Source organism: Nymphalis io, chromosome 12 (assembly GCF_905147045.1).
Source record: "Nymphalis io chromosome 12, ilAglIoxx1.1, whole genome shotgun sequence".
NCBI classification, from domain to species: domain Eukaryota; kingdom Metazoa; phylum Arthropoda; class Insecta; order Lepidoptera; family Nymphalidae; genus Nymphalis; species Nymphalis io.
In genome coordinates, this window is record NC_065899.1 from 6,990,298 (window position 1) to 7,005,897 (window position 15,600).

Sequence of the window (15,600 nt, forward strand, 5' to 3'; positions counted from 1 at the left end):
CAGAAGTATAGAATAATATATACAATAAATTTTATGCAAAATATACCAATGCCGTACCAGTACCGACTACAATCAGCTTAGTCTTATAAAGCTTTTTCCTAAAACACATTTGTGATTCTTTTCATTTCGTAGTGCATTTTTGTTATATTTACAGTTAAATATTATTTTTAAATTTTGTTGTCAAAAATTTTTCTGTGTGGGTCTGTGTGTGTATAAGTGTAAACATAATCAATGCATAGTATTGTTATTGCAATTTAAGGTACATAGCTTACTAGTTATGTTAATTTTTTTGCAAGTAAATGCTAATTTTACCTTGCAGTAAAAATATTGCAATTTATAATAAAGGTCAAAGCAGATTGACAGATTAAAATAAAAATGAAATCAATTCCAATGTGTGTATTGACTTACTTGACTTGACTGTACTTGTGTAATAATTAACTAAATGTACTTTAAAGCCTTAGGGATGGACACAGCGAAGGTTGAAGTGCAAGTGACGCTCGGTACATTGATAAACTTGGCTGAGGATCGATTTTGGCACCAAATAACATACCAAGCTACTTATAATTTTATTAATCAAATTATCACTTCTGTCTGTCATTGAACATTTTAAGCAACAACAAACAAAACCATTTTATGTACTACAAAGTGATATTTCGAACAAAATTAACTGCGTTTTAATCTCTATGATTTCAAAAATTTTGAGATGACAATTGTCTTATAATCTAAGTATGTTTTTCTATCAAATATTCATGTAAAAAGAGAAGATTCAGAGAATACAATGAAAATAATATTATTTACTATTTCGAATATTTTTTCCCATAATAAAGCCACCCTTATTGCCAATTTTCAGCTTCGTGGAAAAATATCAATAAAACAAATGAAACACTCACCCCTCAAACAAAAACGATTCTATCCCCAGAAGAATTGTTTCACGTTACTACAGAAATATGGTAAAAGTTGAATATAACTTTCTCAACACGATGATACAGGGTAATGAACTTTGTGGAAATTGGATGAAGTCAGACAAAAGTATAGTAAAAAGACGATCATTGGTGAGTCGGAAATGAACAATGCAACCAGAAAATATTGTTGTCGAGTCTGGTGAGACAAAGAATCGAGTTCTTTGATGAAAAGCCAAAAGACCAATCAGCCGTGAATGGCGTGTTTTCCTTAATCTCAAGATAATTAATCAATAAATACCATCGCATGAAATTGTTTAACGAAGTATTAAGTACACCAGGATATTGTGTTAAATAAACAATTTATAATATAATTTTTATAATATAATCAATACCTTCTTGAATCTACTTAAACTAATTATATTTCAATGCATCGCTTTTTTAATTCCGCTGATTCATCTATTTTAAGGGAATATTTCTATCAAGGCAATGAACAATTATTGCTTGCTTATAAGAATGCAAATCTCAAAGACCTGGGTTCTAGATCAATAATATATATTGGGCTTACTCCATCTAGAAATAGTAGAAGCCCGGACCTTGGACTTTGGTAGTTCTTACAATCCTTCGGTAAGGAACTAAAACTACTGATCTTGCGTTTGATCTCTCTTAGATCGTGTCCTAAGGTCACAACAAACTGAGTACAAGTCAATAGATAAAATGCATCTGTGTTCGTGCACTGTTATCCCCTGCGCTTTATATTATAATATACGGCTAATCTCAAGAATAAGCGCCTTCACTTATTTGATTCGATTGGCTGTAGTATCAGAAATTTAGTATGAAGGACATTATAAAAGTCGTACTATAAAGAATGACAAATCAACCATCGGTAAGTAATAAAGATTGGTAGAACTTTGTTTAATTCTAAATGTACATTTATCACTTAGCTCATTTTTTATTCTACCATTTGTTTTAAGCTAATTGTATTTTAGATCTATTTCAGTTTGAAGGGTGATAATTAAGAGGTCTATTATTATTATTATTATAATTATAACCTTTTTTAAATAATTATGATATATCTAACAAACATGTGAGCTTCATTTTAAATATTAAAGAAATTATGATTAATAATGTCCTCCTGACCGATTTCGGCCACGGCGGCCAATCTCAAGAGAGATTAGCCAACTACGCAGGAGATATTATAGTGCACAAGTGTGTGTGCAAACACAGGTGCACAACCTGGGAATTGAACCCAGGACCTCCGGGTCTGTGGTCTAACATCATGCCACTAGACCAACGAGGCAGTCAATTATGGTTATATAGGATAGACACCCACAGGTTGTTTAATACCTAACCTTAATAATAATATATAACCTTATCTTTAAACGATAAAGTCAAATCGAAAAACATCGTATGAATTTATTTACATTTATTTATATCAAATTAAATTATTTTATTATATTGAAGCTTTATTGAAGAATATTTTTAATGATGACAAACAATATAAGAATTTCGTTTTTTTATGATGCACGACGAATAAAAATACAGATTGCCATGAAAAAGTGTCAAAAAACTAGCGAAAATTTGAAACGCTGTGCAATTTTTAACCCGACGTGTCGTGAATTTTTATTGGTCCGAATTCATACGATGTTTTACGATTTGAATTTAAAAGATAAGTTTAAGGTAAAAATCAGTCATAATGACCAAAACAACCCGTGCGTGTCTATCCGTACCGCTATCGATTATTATCTATCTATACCAATAAATATAATATAATATAATAAATGCATAATAAACTTGTATCTGTAATAATCATAATGCCTAATTAATTATCTTGCAGGTTCTTTAGTAGAATCTACATTCCGAAGATATGGTTCTGCTCATAAAACTATAAAATGACGCTTAAAATGCACTTTTACGCTTGTACGTGAATATAGTTTACTTAAGATTATAAAATAAACTAATATTGTAATATATAATGGACTCACTTATGTCATATTTAATTAATTTTACGAGCAATAATTTGTTTTCCAATTCATCTTTTTGTTATCATCATTGTCGTCATCGTTTATGCAACTATAATCTACTGTTAGGCATTGCTCACTCCCAAGGTGCACCAATGGTAATTGGTCACCACCGCATAGACATTGGCACCGTAAGAAATGTTAACCATTCATTACATGACAAATTTTATTTTTATATTTAATTATATTTTATATATATTTTTATATATATACATAATTTTATTTATTTAGGTACCGCTGATTTTTTAGTGGGTATTCCGATGTTCGGGGTGCACTCGGTGCCTTGGACTTCGCCGAGTCCCAAATACTCACCCACTGTTCCCGTGGAGGAAACGCGTAATGCGTTTTTCCAGCGATAAAAAAGATACCACCCACTCATTACATATTATATCATCAAACTGCAATAATTAGTATAGTTGTGTTCCTTGTGGAAGCGGAAGTGATTTAATGTAACTACAGATACAAGGGACATAACATCTTAGTTCCCAAGGTTGGTGGCGCATTGGTGATAAAAGCGATGGTTAACATTTCTTACAATGTCTATGGGCGTTGGTGACCACTTACCATCAGGTGGCCCATATGCTCGGCCGCCTCCCTATTCTATAAAAAGATAAGATAATTAAAAGAAAACTAACTTTTTTATTTACAATTCGTCTTTAAAGTGATGGTCAGTTCGTTCCTTTATACCTTTAATCTTCGAAGTACCAGCCCTACAGTTATTATTAATTATTAAAACATCGCATGTGACCAGCTAACGATCGATTGTACTTAAATTTTACTAACTTCAATAATTGCAATTAATTACAGAAATTCATCGCAATACTTTCATTAAATAAATAATACTGATTATTATGATACGGGGTAGCAAGTGGTCTTCTTAGAATGTAAACCTTCTTTATTTTTTATTAAATGTGTTTAAAAATTTTATATTCATAAATTGAATACAAACAATTTTAATAAACTATTTGTCAAAAAAATCCTGCTTATAATAAAAGGAAATATTATTGTTTAAAATTGTAGGTATTTTTCATAGAAAAGAAAATGCTTAAATAAACCTAGCGTTAAAAATCCCCCACTGGTGAAAATCTTTAATATTAATAAGCTTGGGGAGTTATCTACTAAACAACTCCATAATAGAATGGTGGTTTTTCAAAAGTGTTTCTAAAAGCCTACTTGATTAAAGTATATATTGATTTGATATTTACATTCTCAACAAAAACAATTGACAAACTGGTTTTTTTCTACTCCACCAACACAGAATAAAATTTAACGATTTTTATTAAAGGTTCATTCACTCGAAACAATAACTCAAGTTATCTATTCCATTATCAGAACTCCCATACATTTCACTACACGATATAGATATATGGCAAAACCATGAATCAATGGGAAAGCCGTGTCATGAATCATTGAAGAACTGGTCGATGCAGTCTGCACGCGACGTGCTATTGAACTTTACCGTGAAACTATTGCCATTATGTACCAGCTGTTGGAATATTAATGGATTTAATGCTATGTGTTAGTTAATATGCAACATTCATTTCTCGAAATTCGAAGATAACAATGTGGTTTTCGTTGGTGCGGAAAGATTTGTGAAGCATGTTTAATATGACATTGTATAATTGGAGTCGGCGTCCTGTCTGCTTGACTGCTTCTGTTAAAATAATAGTTGAAGCGGTAGTTGTATATTATTAGAAATAATTGATAATACAAGTTTTTTCTAATATTATATATGAAGAACGTCAACTACATTTTTTTTTATATGCCCCGGGATGGCAAATGACTCTACTCCACCTATTGGTAAGTGGTAGTAGAGTCCAAACGCGACGACGGCCAGTACAGTCGGGAAGAATGTTCTGTACTAGCCGTCCCCGCCTTGCCGGCCCGCAAGGTGCCTCTTCACGTCTCGTTTGAAGGAACTTGGGTTGTAAGAGGAGGGAAACACGTGAGCTGGTAAGGAATTCCATTCTTTGGTAGTGCGACAAAGAAAGGAGTTGCCAAATTTCTTTGTGCGCGATGGAATTGATGTCACAGTTAGGCGGTGACATCGAGAACCAGCTCGCGTGGACTTAAGAAGGAAGGGGGAAGCAGGAATTAGAGAGAATAATTCCTCAGAGCACTCGCCGTGATACAGTCGATAGAAAGCGCTCAGTGCTGCTATCTCGCGACGCAATTGTAAAGGTTCAAGGGTGTTTGTGACCTTTACGTCGCCAATAATGCGTACTGCACGTCGCTGCAACCGGTCCAAGGCCTCCAGTAGGTACTTAGCGGAGCCATCCCAAAGGTGCGAGCAATATTCAACGCAAGACCGTACCTGTGTTTTGTATAACAGGCACAGTTGTTGTGGCGTGAAAAAACGCCGCACCTTGTTCAGAACTCCGAGTTTCCGTGAAGCTGTTTTTATATAGCCTCGATGTAATCCCTTGGACTAAGGTCGCAGCGAACGTCCATCCCCAGCATGGCGATTTTGCTTTGTATCATCAGCGGTGTGCCACAGAGGGAGGGAGGAGGGTAAAATGGTGACTTTTTCGCCGTGAGAGCGCATACCTGTGTTTTCTTGGCATTAAACTCAACAAGATTATCAGACCCCCATTTGGCGATGAGCTCTAACGTCCTATCGAGTTCAATGACAAGATTCTCCCGCCTCTCCTCAGTTTCCGCCCGCCCAGCCACTGCGCGTCCGTGGTATCCACCATGCACTGTACTATCATCTGCATAGCAATGTATGTTCCCAAAAGAGAGCATATCATTGATATGCAAAAGAAAGAGTGTGGGAGATAGCACAGATCCCTGGGTGACCCCAGCATTCACTACATAGAATTGTGAAGCGCAACGATCTACTAAAACACGAAGACTACGCTTGTGTAGGAAGCTGGCAATCCAGGTGCATAGCTGAGCAGGCAGACCATATGCCGGTAGCTTGGAGAGAAGACTTCTGTGCCAGACCCTGTCGAAAGCCTTGGAGATATCGAGGCTGACAGCCAACGATTCTACATGCTTGTCGATAGCTTCACCCCAGATGTGTGTTACGTACGCTAGAAGATCACCTGTGGACCGTTTTGGTCGAAACCCGTACTGACGATCATTAATCAGACAGTGATCTTCTAGGTAATGGATCAGTTGGTTGTTTAGAATCCGTTCCATCACCTTACAAAGTACTGAGGTGATAGCTATTGGTCGATAATTTGCCGGGTCAGACCGATCCCCTTTTTTGGGAACCGCTTGCACATTAGCTCTTCTCCAAGCCTCCGGCACACATCCCGAAGAGAGAGAAAGTTGGAACAGGCGCGTTAACACAGGAAACAGCTCCGCCGCGCACTTCTTCAGCACAATGACTGGTATTCCATCGGGACCGCTAGCTTTCCATATATCAAGTGATTGTAGCTCCGCACGCACATCACGTTGCCTGATTTTGATGTCAGGCATCGTGTGGCCACATGAAGGTATTGTTGGTGGCTGCGCACTGCAATCATCGATTACAGAGTTGTCGGCAAAGAGTTTAGCCAGGAGGTCGGCTTTCTTCTGCGGACTGTGAGCTAGCGATCCGTCCGGATTTCTGAGTGGTGGCAGCGAAAGTTGGCAGAAATTGTTTTGCACAGACTTGGTCAGACGCCAGAAGCTACGGGAGCCCCTAGGATGCGAAATAAGGTCATGACCAATCTGTACAATGCGCATGAGTATACATACATACAATGTACATGAGTTTGTGTATGGTCTATTCGAAAAAGTCTTTTACTAATTGAAAGATACATTATCACAGATAAACATAGGTTATATATGATGCGTATAAATATAAAGTTAGCTGAAGTCATAATGATATTTGTTGACAAAGCCGGAAGAAATCGTGCATCTTAATAGCTTCTATGGCGTGCACTATTTGAAAAGTTAAAGTTGCATGAAAATAAAGAATAGGTGCTTTTTTCATCATATTAATCTAATCTAAATAAAGCCCGCAATAGCATCTAGCTATCTTATATAGATAATTTACCTAAACAATTTTATTTTAAAAAAAGGAAAAAAAAATACAACTGTACTGCTGTTTAATTTAATTATAACAAATTTAAATCCTTGTCAAAATAAATTAATATTATGTCTTAGCCCTCAGTGCTGTACGAGCGAATAGATCGGTCGGCGAATGATTATATTATATGTCATTAATTAAAAAATAACGATATAAAATGCGTATTTTAGTAGTACGAAGTCAGGACGGGCAGCTATTAAAATATATTATGTATCTAATCTACAATATATAAAGTATTAAAATGCCTTCGTAAATGTCTAAAATGTAATTATCAATGTTCAAATAAATTGAATGTATTTAATAATTTATATGTCTCGATTACATTGGTAATATTCAAGTTTTTCAAATTTGTTTGTAATTAAAAAAATGATTAATTTAATCAACTCTTTAGCTAACAAGCCAAGAGAAAGACTAAACAGATGATCGTGAGCAAAAAGGAAACAAAACAGGAGTGTCGACGGAAAAAGACAAATAAAAGAATAAGTTGCGTTGATCAGCAATGATATTCGATAACTCACTTTGTATCTCACTCGCGAGATATTGAAAATCGACTTAAGATGACGGTATTTTGATACATGATCCTTTTTAATGTTATTCTTATTACAGTCAATACCGCATATCACTTTCTGATGTTCCATGACCGTGTTCTGCGGTTAGTTTCAATTTATTTCTTATAGAATAGATCTACAATAATAAATGAATGAGGGCGAGTGAAAGGTGGTAATTTATTTCAATAGGAAGAAGGCAAATGCTCAGACAATCTAACGGACAGCGATCATTTCCGCCTCTTACTTCCAGTTTCTGAAACGCTGATCAAAGTCAATTGAACTAATTTAGCTTTATTCGGATTGGTTGGTGGCAATCGATAACGCAATAAGCGACCAATGAGCGTTTAGAATAAGGCTAAATTTGTTAAGCTGACCTTGATCAACGTTTCGAAAACAGTATATTAGAGTATTCGGAGTTTTTTATGAAAATAAAACCGTTATGATTGAAAAACAAATTGTTACTAAAACAAAATTTACATCCACCTATTGCTTAAGCTTTGTGTTATGCCTTGTATAAGTAAAACAGCTTTTGTTCTTTCAATTTTGCATCGCCAGTCGTTTTTAAAAGACAAAAAATAATATAAAAAGTTTTACGTTAAATAACGAGTGCTCTAAGCGATATAATGCGCGGTAATATCATAAATAACTTTCTGAAGCTTTCAGGAGCTTTTAAAGCAGCTATTTACGAAAGTTTGTAAAATAATATAGCTTTTACGAAAGTTCACACATTACTTTTATAAGATTAATTTCTTTTGACGCGTGATTGAATGTTAAGAGCAGCATTGTGAGCTCTTCTCAGTATCTTGAAATGTATTAAGGCAGTGTGTTAACAATGGTACTTTATACATTTATTTAAAAGGCCACCAACAAAGCACACATTGAAACTAATGTGATATAGGTACATAATAATTTTTGTACACGATTGAATAGTGCCTCAATCACAGGTGACACCGCATTCGCATTAATACTGGCAATAAAAAAACTAATTAGGCAAGATTAATATTAAGTAGCTAAAGCAAAAATTTTCAGTAATATGTTATGTACATAACGAACTTTTAACAATTGCAAAAAAATATATATATAATTTTCTTAAATTTAAATAGAGAGTCAGCTAATGCTCCAATATTACAAGTATTCGATAAAGTATTGTAGGACCTAACAATTCTAATACAGTTTGAAATATACAAAAATATAATATATTTTCATAAAATTTAATTATACAGAATTAACAAATCTTTAAGGAGGCCGCCGCCTTTCTATCGCTAGTCCATTATAGGCATATATGCATTTGCTAAAAAGCCGAGATGGCCCAGTTGTTAGAATGCAAAAATCTTAACCGATAATCGTGGGTTCAATCCGGGCAAGCACCACTGAATATTCGTGTGCTTAATTAGTATTTATATTCGTCTCGTGCTTGATGGTGAAGAAAACACATCGTGAGATGACCTGCATGTGCCTAATTACACTGAAATTCCACCACATGTGTTTTCCACCAAACTGCAATGGAAGCAGCGTTAATAGCAGAATAATAAGCTCAAAACCTTTTCCTCAAAAAGGAGAGGAGGCCTTAGCCCAGCAGTGAGACATTAGCATAAAAATTTCCTTAGTCGGCTTATACCACATCCAAAAATTAGATGGGTGGTGGTAGAGTGAAACATACTCTGTTGGACTCAAACAGAAACGTGATCATTTCATGTATAGATTAATATCAACTCAACAGATAAATAAACCAAACTACACAAAAAAGCAATGACTCGAATGAACGTTTCGGTAAATTATCGGTACAAAAATCATTGACTATCAATTAAAAGTAATAAAATATAAACGCATCGAACTTAAAATATCCTCTTTTTGTTTTCGTCCATTAAAAAATTATATTTTTAACAAAATACCAAGATATAATGTAATAATTCGAACAAAATTAATTATATAACTCATTTAAATAGTCATGTGCGTAAACCTCTAGTCATAAATATATAATTATTAGTTCATAAATAAAAAATATCGTCAGAATAATTACAGATTTCAATTATTACCGAGGCAATTAAAACGTTTTAATGATAATATTATAATAATGCTGCTGTTTGTTTTGCTATAGTTCTAAATAGAAATAGACGACAAATGAGACCTACTAACGAGATTTATTTTCACTACGCTATCGCATTGCTCATCATTATAAATCAGACTTGGTCATTTTTTTTTTCATGGCGATCGTCGTACAAGTCATACATTATATAACACTTTTAAATATAAGCTTTACCAAAAACATATAAATAATAAATAAATAAAACAAAATCAGAATTGAATTCATGGTATTGATATTAATACTCAGAGAAGTTCGATATTTATGTATCTAAAAAATACACTTGACACTTGAAATGAAAACAACAAAACAAAAACAGTATTATAATTCTGACACAAAGTAATAATAAGAAAACAATTTCTCCAACGCCTACAGTTCATTTCCATCCAATATTTCTCTTGCCTACAGTAATGTCACTCACTTGATTGCTCATCAACAAGGTTGACACGGTTTTATTTTTCCAATACATCTCCCTCTCCTTACCTCAAATATTCAAATTGATTTTGTTGAGAAAATAATGACGACAATAATTTCGGATACCATTTTAATGCTTAGTATTGTCTACTTTAGGTTTGTCATTTATTATAATTAATTAATAAAACTGTCTCGTTGGTCTAGTGGCTTGATGTAAGGCCGCAGACCCGGAGGTCCTGGGTTCAATTCCCAGGTCAGGCCAAGTTATTGGGTTTTTCTGTCAGAAAATTCGCAATAGCAGCCCGGAGTTTGAAAGTTGGAAATGTGTAGAATCCCGTGCCTCGGAAAGCACGTAAAGCTTTTGGTCCTGCGCCTGAACTCTTTCCGGTCATGTCGGATTGCCATCCCATCGGATTATGAGAGTTTGGGAACAGAGAGTGCACCTGTGTTTGCGCACAAACTTGTTGTGTATAATATGTCCTGCACAGTTGGCTAATCTCTCTTGAGATTGGCCGCCGTGGCCAAAATCGTTCTGGAGGACGTTATTATTTATTATAAGCTGTAACATGTCTGTACGTATAACGTTTTAGAAAATAAAATCTCGTGAACATTACTATCAATCAAGTATTTTTTTTTTTATATTTTATCTAATGTCACGTCAAGTGGTTAAATTAACCAATTCTGATTTCGTTATTATAGTAGCCATATTGTTACCAAAATTAATATGTTTTAAATTAATTATTATTTTTTCATGAGTATAATTTACTAGCTCAACAAATTTAAATTGAATTATGATTCTTGAGATTCAGAAAAGAAAAATTATCTGTAAGAATAGATACATATATCATTCTCGAAGATTAGTTTCCAATATTTACAAGTACAATTCGACATATATGTGCGAATCCGGGTTCATTTGTTAGTTTAAGACAACACATTTATAAAACCTCTCTAATATATCACCCTCCGCCATTATCTAGATATTATTCTAAGGTGTAACACGCAACGGCACTTAGCTGATTGTTTGTTATCTTATCTCTGTTATGGAACATCATTTTCTATGGGGTCGTTAAACTGTTATTAGGCATATTTACCATTGAAATGGACTGGGGCTGTTTACATTGAAAATAACCCATGAAAGCATCGATTTTGCATAACGTTGTGGATATTAGATTAAATCGCTCCAAATTGCAAATGTGTAGAAAGAACAATTAAATTTTATTTGAGTTTAATTTGAATTTCATTAATATGTTAATAGTGTTTTGAATTAAAATCGACGATTTTTTATGATTAATTTAAATTTGAAATATTCCTCACGTGTTTTTTCATGTTTTGTCACGAATGTTATAATTACATTTTATAAAGCAAATAAACAAGTTATGAGAATTTCGTTAATCTATTTCATATAAATTAAATGTAATTACACAATGATTTGTTTACGTAGTTTACTCAGTGACGCCAAGTTAACAATTGAATGAAATCAGCAGAGGGTAGATGTAATTATGTGGAATATAATTACAGTCACACGCGACGGCATACATATATATGTAAGAAACGACATCAGTAAATATATTTCGATCGTCGATGTTTAACAATTATATTGTTTTAGTTTTATTACGAATGTTTTTAGAATTTCATATGGTATAATTAATTAAACACGCAATTAAATATAACTCGGTACAAAGCGATTTTTCGTAGAATTACAAGATAAATAGTACTGTAAGACTATTCGCGGACAATTCTCACATTTCAACTTTTGGCCGCAAACCAAAATGTTCCAGGCTCTCCAAATTTTGGTTTATAGTTTCACAGGGACGAACGTCGAAATTTAGTTTTAAAAAACACTATGACAAATGAATAACGACTACCAAAACAAAAATACATGCCTGTAAAATCTTGGGAGTATTGTTAGAATTTTAATACGCATGCGTTGACTTCTTAATTAGGCTGGTTGTATTTTAAATGGTTTGGTTCGGTAACTTTTTCGAGTTCTAGAGAATATTTATTTGACTTCGACTAAGCACCAATTAAAACATTAATTTCCATCAGACAATATTGATAAAAATCCGTACATATAAAATCCTTCCTTTGTGAAAAGAAAATTCTTTGTGCAATTACTAAGTAATTTACTAACATGCCTAGTATATATTAAAATATATATTTATTCTGAAAAAAAAAATCTTTTCAAACCCTTTCTTTTCGAGGGGTTTGTAAACATTTCATGTCATGCACAGCAAGATAAAGAAGTGCGAGTATGTATATATGTATAATTATGTAAATTACAGTAAAGCAGCGTGGTAGCTTTAAGCTAGGGCACCTTTTTCTTTAAAAAGGCCTGTGTTTTAATATTAATAATAATATTTGTGAGCTACATCAGCCACGGTCTAGTTAAAATAAAAGGATAATCTATTAGCTTCAAGGGGCGGCTCCCATTACTGATCGCGGCACACTTGGAACTACGCCAACACCATGTCCACTAGTATGGACATACGTACATATTAGATGTTATGATATACAAGTATTAAATTATCTTTATCATGTAAGTAGAATAAGTTAATTGCATGTCTTTGTATGACTATTTTTTTAACTATCCTTCCTGTATTGTCCGAGTACTTAGACTACTTCCTGATATTGATAGAATGAAAACAGATAGACCAATTGGAATTGAAACATGATATTTTAAATTTTAATTGTTTAGGTATAAGAAATTTTACGTTTACTTTATGACAGATACTTAATGTATTAGTGCCTACAGCTAATGTCCTCATACCGCTCAACTACTAAATAATTTACCAGATCAATAATATTAATGAATGCTTTGTCTGCTTCGTTGATTCAGTAACTTACCCTAGTTACTAAAAGGCGTAGATGCAAATGTTTTTCTGTCAAGAAGTTCTAAAGAGCAGCCCGGTATTTGGAAATTTTGTGTTTTTTTGTCATGTTCCGATCTCCTACTCCTCTCAATACCTTAATAGTCATCTTATCCGATTATACGATTATAAAGGAATAGAGAGTGATCGTGCTTGCACCAATAATACTGCATTGTAATATTTTTTCTGCATTTGGTTAGCCAGTTGAGAATGGCCGTCGTGGCTGAAATTGGTCAGAAGGGTATTATCATCAATATTAATGAGATATAAAAGCTTATAAATAACAAAAGGCAAGTAAAGTATTAACTTCAAAGGCGATGTATCTCATTACAGACTGCGGCACGCTTGGCGTGACGCCAGCGTCCAAATTTTCGGTCGTATGACAATATTAAACTCGTATAATGTCACGTCATAACGTTACTGTTATACCTTTATTGTATTTCATAATTGTTTCGAAATTCAATAAAACTTTTGTAATTTAAAACTGCTAGTTTTTTCAGTTCCTTTAATTTTTGACATGAAAACTAGTTTTTAAATTATTACATTACTAGTTGCCTACCAAAGCACATTTGCTCAAAATAATATTAGAAGCCACATAGTACATCATTTTTATTTTTTGTTTTAAGTATCATTGTCACAAACATCTCAATAAATATGATTTGCATATGTATATTGTTCTAATCCATAAGATATAAGTCCGAATTAAAACGTCATAAAAATCCCAAAAAGTTTGATGGTTTTTATAAGCTAATCTTCGTAACTATCATTTTCGAATTGTTTTAAAATATTGATAGTTTATATCAAAATATGGAAACCATACCAATTTTAGTACTAAATAAATTAATTTGTATATATTTAAGGTTTTTTATTTTATGATATTGATATAAATATGTGTGCGTTGTTTAAAAATGGAAGTTATAGCACTTTTTACGTCATTCCGAAAATTTGTTTACGATACATAATTATTAACTAATAACTATTTTCTTATCAAAAAAAGTTAATAATACGTACAATATAATTTTGAAGACTATGCACCACATAAAATAAGTTTAATTTATTTAATAAGCTTGTAAGTGAAAAGTTTCATACACTTACCGTCGGTGACCACAGCATGCTTGGCGTCACGCCAACGCCTTGTCAGCCATTATGCTACGATAGTACACTACATCGTGACACGTATTGTATTTGTTTATTCGACGTTCAATGCATTACTTCAGCTTATGTTATATAACTTTAAGTTAATATTAAAAAATACGTAAATATTTTATTATAACAATATTATACATACGAGTATAGGTTGAACCAACTCGACTTTACTGACTTCGTTTAAAAACATTGTACATTTTTATTAATCTACTATTTATTGTGTTTATTCATTATTTATCAAATATGATATCAGTCATATATGCGTCTCTGATCATAAGTTCGTATCGTTCGTTCGCATCGTAAGTTGTTTCGTTTTAAGTCATTTTGTAAGTAACTTGTTTATACATTTTGGAACTTATCTACTAGATAGTAGGGCTTTGTGCAACACTTCTGGGTAGGCATCACCAGCTCATCAGATATTCTACCGATAAACAGCAATACTTAGTATTGTTGCGTTCCGGTTTGAAGGATGAGTGAGCCAGTGTAACTACAGGCAAGGTTGGTGGCGCATTGGCGATGCAAGGAATGGTTAATACATCTTATATCGCCAATGTCTATGGGCAGTGGTAACCACTTAAAATCAGGTGGCCCATTTGGCTGCTCGTCTACCTATAATATAAAAAATTGCTTATTCATAGGTTTTGGAACTTATCTTGGTAATAACTTGGCGGATATTAGAGTTTAGGTGCTTCAACGTTAAATGTCACTTGGAACAGACGAGAAGAAAACTAAACAAAAATCCAACGACGTTAAATCGCATGACCATAGCGCTCACGTTGACGTCATGATGTCGAGAAATAATTCGACCTATGAACTTATCGAGCAAAACATGTCATGCAAACACGCAAGGCATGTCGAGGCATCATTCATCAATAATTTAAAACTTACATTTTTTCAATATTTCTTCTTTAACTAACAAAAAAAATAGATTTCATACTTAATAAATGAAAATAAATTTGACATATTATATTATCTACTAGTATGTTTTATTATTTTATTTTTTTTATACATCATATTACAGAATGATCGATTCAACCAAATGGTATGTCTTTAAGTATATGTATAAGCCTTCTTCTCATAAGGATAGGAGATCTTAGCCCAACAGTGGGACATTCACAGGTTGCACTACATCCTTCTGTCCACACTTACTGTCTTCTTCATCTACACCGCTATGCGTAAAGATTTACTTGATAATTATTAAAGCGTGCAAGCGTGTTTACGTAAAGTTGAATTAATTTAAAATTTACTTACGCTTGCATGCGCCTGGAAAATTGTTTACTATACATATTAAATTTTAGACATTTACCTCAAAATCGTAATTGTTCAATGTTCATGCACGGGCTGTTTTACAATGTACTGACATTTTATGAACAAGTTAGGCATAATCGCTTGCCATTTGCATACAATAATTGCTTTTGTTAGGAAAATGTACCTTGAATAATAACGACTTTTCCGTTAAATCGTTGTTTTTATGATTTCTCTAATATTTAAGTATGTATAATTAGGAACGCGTTGTGACATATTAAAATTCGGAGTTCCTTAGAATTTTGTTTATAATAATTTTAAGGGATCACCTGTTATAAGCGATCTCGCTTGGTTGG

At 33.3% G+C, this 15,600-nt stretch overlaps 1 protein-coding gene across 1 annotated transcript in view; it reads right to left on the minus strand.

Moving 5' to 3' along the window:
* LOC126772310 (uncharacterized) overlaps nt 1–15,600 on the minus strand; it is a 193,821-nt gene that overhangs the window by 45,924 nt on the left and 132,297 nt on the right. The gene's annotated exons all lie outside the window — the stretch shown is intronic.